Source organism: Rhamphochromis longiceps, linkage group LG11, assembly GCF_057381845.1.
Source record: "Rhamphochromis longiceps isolate RC_006_pf linkage group LG11, R_longiceps_female_GT1.1, whole genome shotgun sequence".
Classification (NCBI taxonomy): Eukaryota; Metazoa; Chordata; class Actinopteri; order Cichliformes; family Cichlidae; genus Rhamphochromis; species Rhamphochromis longiceps.
In genome coordinates, this window is record NC_140567.1 from 37,978,024 (window position 1) to 37,985,000 (window position 6,977).

Here is a 6,977-nt window from a genome sequence, read left to right on the forward strand (position 1 = left end):
ATAAGGGCCTGAAACCTGTGGTAACAATGGTTATCACGTTGTTACCACGGTAACATGGTTATTCAGCTCTAACCTCCAAGCATCCAAACATGCAGCCGCTCCTGCAGCAAGTAGCACTGAGCCAAGGAGGATATGTAAAGGTCAATGAGTGTGTGCAGCTGATCAGTTAGTTCATTTTTTTATTGATACCCAGACTGGATGATCCGTTAAATGTTTATCATCTGCAAACAGAATGTGACATAAGAAAGCCGCATTTAAGCCGAGTGTAAATGTAAATTCACAACAGGAACTAAGAGTTTTATGTGTGTAAGATCAGAACAACATAAAGCTGGCTCAGCGGTTCTTTTCATATATTAGAGAAACAGCTCTTTACTGCGTTGCTACCTCGTACTTAGAAACTTTCTTTATTAAAAAAACAAAAAACAAAACTGTGAAATTTTTTTACCTTTCATGTTCTCAGTTATCTGTACGGCTGTTACTTTGTTGCTTGTACACAACCAACAAAACGTGACAAGGCAGATTTATTGAAAGGCTTTGATGTAAAGTCAGCAGAAACATAAAATAGGATATTTTCACCTTGATATCAGCCCGCTGGTTTGAACTCGGCCGCTCACACCAAGATGTTTTTGGAGGCCAAAACACCAAAAACGTGGGTGTCGTGTGAAATTATCGGCTCATGCTTGTATACAAGCTTGTAAGGCTGCATCACACAAACACAGATATCTGCTAGTTAGTGCTAAGTCAAACCCAAATAACACTGTGTTCACTAAAACTGGAGCACAGAGGCTTCTTGGATGGTCTATTAGTACAATTAACTGCACAGTAAACTGTATTATTTATCAGAAAATTGCAAAAGGCACCAACACCACACACAGTGTAAATGCCACATTTGGGGGTTTCTATAAGCAGAGACAAGAAGGGACTGAGGCGCATTAAAGTGGCCACAAAAGAGCTTTTTCAGGCAGAAGACAATCTTTGTAAAGCCAGACATGCGAGTGTGGTGACTGACTCACCTTGGTGGTAACTGGCTATGCAGTTAAAAAGAGAACCTAAATGCAGATAAAGCACGAATGACAACAACAACAAAATCATACGTTTCATGATGCTTACTGTGGATTTAAAGGTGCTGTTAAAAACACCAGACTAAATCCAGGACGTTCAAATAAGTTCAGTGAGGGTCTGAGGAAGAATAGAGCTCAGGGAAGCAACACACCGAGGGGCGACCGACAAGGAAACACAGGTGGGAACAATTAGAGTGGGTCAGACGAAAGGTGGCAGAGATAATGAACCAAAGCAATGTGCACGATAATATGAATTCTTTCAGAATAAAACAGGAAATGAAGAAAAAAATGAGATTTTTCAAGTGCCAATCGGCACAGAAAAAAATGATAACAAGAAAACATCTTTAAAATCGCAAAAAGACATGGAGAGGCTGCGATGATGATGCAGGGTCAGTTTTCTTTGAAATCATGACCATTAAGTTTCTCACCCTGTCCTCAGAATCAGAGCTCCACAGTCCTGCACTTGATCTCCTGGCTCCTTTACACGTCAACTCGCCCCTCCCCGTCCCGTTGATCTGCCTGGCGTCCGGGCTGAACGACACCGGTCGGGTCAAAGTCGACTGGGAGGTGGACTCTGAGGAGGATGTGCTTAAGGAACTCAGTCCCACAATCCTCCCTGACACCAGGGCGGGAGTCTTCAACTCGCAGGTTTATGTTCCTGCAGAAACCTGGTCTGCAGGTGTGAACGTGTCCTGTGTGCTGAGTGATGGAGAGCTGAGGATCAGGAAGACCATCAGCAGCAGGACAGATGAGGTCAAACGTAAGTCATTGTCTTTGGAACTCACACCAACACAATCTGAAGGCTTTTAGTGCTTCATTTATATTCCGGAAAAAACAAAAGGCAGCAGACACACAGCTCAAGTCTCAGTTATCTGGAAGTAACAATTATAATTAAATCAATCTGCAACATGTTTCAATCAGCAAGTTGTTCCGTGGTTGTGGTTCCAAGGTGTGTTTGTGTTAAACGCATACACCTCAGTATTGTAGCAACAATGTCATTATTATAAAAAGCCAGTTTATCTAGAGTTTAGGTTGGGATAATATTCACCCCCATGCACGTCTGCTTGGTTTGAGCATCAGTATGAAAATATCTCACACTTTAGTTTCTGCTTATTTAGCATGTGGCCAAAACAAAACCAACCCTGCTCGCGCTTCCTGTTTCTATTTTTTTCATGTGTGTGTGAAAGCGTGTGCAGGACAAGCCAGCAAGTGTAAAGTTGTAAAGGTCAATAATGAAAGTCGAAAGACATCTGGAAACGTAGAGATTATTCTCTGACAACAGTGTGTGTTGATGTCATCTGTAAACAAAATGTGACGTGAAAGTTGCATTTAAGCAGACTGCAAATGTAAATATTAGTGCTGTCAATAGAAAAAAACAACAACGAATTAATCTCACAATTTTCCGTAATTAATCGCGATTAATCGCAATTACTTGATCAATAGCCTGGCTGCAATTACATTTTTTCAACTTTATATTTAAGCTTGTAACTGACATTTAGGCAATATAAGAGAGCGCAGCTTCTCTCCTGTGAAATGCAACTATTTAAAAAACCTATGTACTAATAGGTAAGTATGCACTAATATATAATATATATTAGTGCAGTCAAACTCTTAACATGTTTAATCAGACTCATCACAGGGTTACTGTGGATTAATTTTGATTAATCACGGTTAAATATAATTTTTATTCTATATTAATCGCATTTCATTTTGTATGAGCAAACAGACTCGAGAAAAAAGGGAAAATATACGAACTTAACGTGTTCATTGAACATCTTGAACATTCATGTTAACGATAAACTCTGTAAACATGTATCCTCTCTCTCTGTCACTCTTGGGGAGGCTTCAAGTCCTTGAAACGAGGAACCAAAGCTTGTAAAGCGCGTGTTCTCAGCGATATGAACACGTCTGCAGTTTGTTGCAATCCACTTGGCGTCAGTAAATATGTCCGAGGTCGACTTACTGAGCCCCGATGCTCCGTGAGTGGTTTGTCCAAGCTGGGTGACGCGTTAGCCAAAGTGCTAGCAGCATCCCCGACTAACGCATGCTTCGAGTCAATGTGATATTTTAAGCTGGAAGCGCTGGGGTGAAATTTCCTTCTTGCACAACGTGCATAAGACTTTATGTGGGTCGACTGTTCCGTCATGTTATTTTTTTAATACTCAAATTTCCCATCGAGAGGGCCGATGTGTGTTTATCATCTTCCATACTGAGCAGTGTTGCCAACTTAGCAATATTTAGCGAGTTTTCAGGCCCCTTAACGACTTTTTTTCTAAAAAGCAACTAGCGACAAATCTGGCGACTTTTTCTGGTGTTATTGGAGACTTATTTATGACGACTTTTTGACGTGAAAGAGCGTGTTGCTCTTACTCTCACCAAGCAGCGGTGCTGCCGTGGGCACCTCACCCGTGCCAAAGCGCTCACGGGCGGAGGACAGTCCTCCCCCAGCTGCAGGAGATGTTCACACCTGTGCGTCCAAACTGCAAATGAATCGCGCATGAGCGAAGCCGCTGCTCCGCACTGACTGTAACGCAGTCAGTTCTTTTACTGTTGTGTTGTTTTGGGGATCACAAGGTTTAAAACTACTTATAAACACACACACAAAGTAACTCCACCAGAGCGCCTATTTCGGGTCACTTTTGCCGGTCCAGGCCTGGATAAAGGAGCAGGGTTGGAATTGTGACATTAAAAAACAATAATTGCTAAAAGAAATTTAATTTGTAGTTCTAAATAAATTCTAAATGCATTTAGGACGTTTTTTACTCACTTTATGTCTCTTCCACGATGTTATTTCTCTCTCCAACAACATAGGTTACAATTATATTAGCACGACCAATTATGCAAATTAGGTGATGACGTCATTTAGCGACTTCTAGCGACTTTTAGGACAGCCAATAGCGATTTTCCTTACTGAGGAGTTGGCAACACTGATACTGATTTGATTGGCTCAGCTGCCTGTCACTACCAGATCAACTGCCCGTTTGTGCGAAGGTAACTCTAAAACGGACATAGATGTAACGCTGTCTGTGAAGCTGGATTTAAGAAATAAGCGCTTAAAGTTTGGCACCATCTTCTGTCAGTACGGAGCATGACGTCATGTGGTTGGTTGGTTGCGGCTAACAGACCTACATTTGTTTGTTAGCTCACTAGGGAGAGAATCGATGACTCAGAGGACAATAACGACACGAAAACTAAAAGTTTGTAAGAGGGGATCACATTTGTGCAGCAACAATGAGCTTTATGTTAAGAAACAAGGATATTTTGTCCACTTACACTCTCTCGCTCTTTAGCAGTACTTGGCTGTTTGGCTAGCTGCAGTCAAATGGAAAAATCCAGCTGTTAGCCACAATGTTCGGGTTCGTTATGGTATCATTTGTCTTCTAAACTTGCTGAACTTTTAAAAATCCCTGCTCAAACTTCCTGTTTCTATTTGTTTTTTTTTTTGTGTGTGTGAAAGCATCCAGTCAGTGTGTGTTTCTGACCTCCATCATTGGCACTGCATGTGCCGCCTTTTTTACCGCCACCGTGGCACTCTGCGCCCTGCTGTCGCGCCGACACAGTGAGTACGGCGTTTTTATGTTTTATGTATTTGCCGTCTTTTACTCATCTGAAGAATTTTGGTTTGAATCGCACAATTTGTGAGATATCAGCTGTAGCTGAGCAAACACATTAGCGAGCTTCACACTCCTGTTTGTTGGTGAACATATTCAAAAAAGTTTTCTAAGTAGAAATTAACAGTAGCTAATGTTTCCTGAGGTCTGTACCAGGATTTCACGAGGGCTAACCCTCGGTGTTCTGCACCATGAAGGGGGTCAACTTTTTACTGCTGACTGTCACCATGGTAACTTATGCTGCTACTTGTTGATATAGATTAGAGATTAACAAGTATGAAAGGAGCGCCATTATATGCTTTCTATACGAGAAGAAGCACACTACAGCTGATATCTTCAAAACTCACTTCAAAACAAACTTGTTGGATGAGTACACTGCCTTCCAAATCATTATGCAAATTGTATTTTAGTGTCATAAAGATTAAATTTGTTGTTTTTCAATTAAACTCATGGTGGCATTGTGTGTCAGGGCTCTTTGGATCATCAATCTCGGACACCTGGTATAATTAGTTTTCCAGGTGAGCCCAATTAAAGGAAAAACAAATAAATAAGGATGTTCCACATTATTAAGCAGACCAGCATTTTCAAGCAATATGACAAAGAAAAAGGATCTCTGCTGCTGAAAAGCCTGAAATAGTTGAATGCCTTGGACACACAATGAAAGCCTTAGATACTTAGTGTCAATACTTTGTAGAACCACCTTTTGCTGCAGTTCCAGCTGCCAGTCTTTTAGGGTCTGTCTCTACCAGCTTTGCACATCTACAGACTGAAATCTTTGCCCATTCTTCTTTGCAAAACAGCTCCAGCTCAGTCAGATTAGATGCGCAGCGTTTGTGAACAGCAGTTTTCAGATCAACTATGAAAACTGCTGATCAAAAACACGCTGTTTTCATTGGGAGGTTTGTTTAGTAAAATTCAAATTATAATCTAAAGGTGATGACTCGAAGATTATGCTGACTGTCACTTGCATTGACTGTTTAGTAAAATCAGAGAAAAATATCATTTGCGTAATAACTGGAACGCGGTGTAAGTCCACAACTCCAGAAGAAAATGTTTGAAATGTTCTTTTGTAACGAGCAAAAAAAATCCAACACCCTAAAAACCTTGAATCGTGAGTTTTTGTGTTCGTGAAAAAATAATAACACATTTGATATTTTCAGAAAATGTGTAAAAATCCATGTTGAATATATGTTTTTTATTTTTTTTACAGAAAAAACGCCAAAGATCAGTGACGAGGTAACAGAGAGTTTACAGTGTGTTGTTGTTTTGCTATTTCTGGGTGTGACCACAGGGAGGGGGCGTGTCCTTACTGGATTTGTGGACATTAAATATTTACCCCGAAAAACCAAAGAATAAATGACAAATCTGTGTAACCGTTCCCTGCTGATTTTACAAACTTCTACTTAATGCTTAGTTACTTCTCACGAAAAGGAATAAAATGAAGAAGAGGCTCCTGCTAATAAGTGTATAAAACATAATTTAAATGTAGACTCGCCTGTCGCGTCACTAAATACAGACTCTGATTGCTTTTGACCTGATGATGTGTCCACAGACGTCTCCGGAGCTTCATTATGCTGCTCTGAGGTTTTCAGCTTCAGGTGGAAGAAACATCAGATGACTGAAGCTGCTGCGATTCGTCGAACACAGTTTTCACCGAGCCGAGGACGCAAAGAAATGCCAACAAATCTGATTGGCTGAAGATAGATAGATAGATAGATAGATAGATAGATAGATAGATAGATAGATAGATAGATAGATAGATAGATAGATAGATAGATAGATAGATAGATAGATAGATAGATAGATAGATAGATATTGTATCGATCTGACTTTCTCTCTTTGCCAATTTTATCTGAATTTTTCCAATTCTAAAAAACCTCAAACTCTTCCATTTAAAATATGCAGATACTTAAAGAAAGCTGTTTGATGCAGTGACCACAGACAGAAGCTACGGAAGCAGAACCGTGTAATGTTTCTAACATGATGCTGACATTTTTAGTAAATCACTTTATTATGATTCTGAACTTTACAGCTGTAGATGTTCATATTACATCAAGTTCTTTTTACAGTGGAGCCAATTTGACTCATGTATTTGATTTAAAAAGTCAAATTTTACCTGTTTTTTAATCATAAATGTATTCATATAACTTAATTATTTTTTTATTCATTGTGTCAGAGTTTGAAATTTCCCAAATGTGAAGTTATATCTGCTGATTGTCTCTTGCTTGCACCTGTCTGTATAAATGGTTTCCTCTAAAGATTCTGTACGGCTTCAGTTCTCTGGTATTTACTCTCAGGCGAATAA

General features: G+C 39.8%; 1 long non-coding RNA gene across 2 annotated transcripts in view; it reads left to right on the forward strand.

Annotated features, from left to right (window-relative positions):
• The first annotated feature begins 4,041 nt into the window (after nucleotides 1–4,041).
• The window catches only part of LOC146659971 (uncharacterized), a 3,120-nt gene continuing 184 nt past the window's right edge, over nucleotides 4,042–6,977 (forward strand). The window contains exons 1-4 of one of the 2 annotated variants that reach the window (XR_014913682.1): nucleotides 4,042–4,262; nucleotides 4,352–4,620; nucleotides 5,883–5,908; nucleotides 6,225–6,977. The exon at nucleotides 6,225–6,977 is cut by the window's right edge and continues 184 nt beyond it. This is a non-coding gene — a long non-coding RNA (uncharacterized LOC146659971). Of the gene's footprint in view, nucleotides 4,621–5,882; nucleotides 5,909–6,224 lie in introns of both variants that reach the window. The other variant, XR_014913681.1, reaches the window with a different exon arrangement.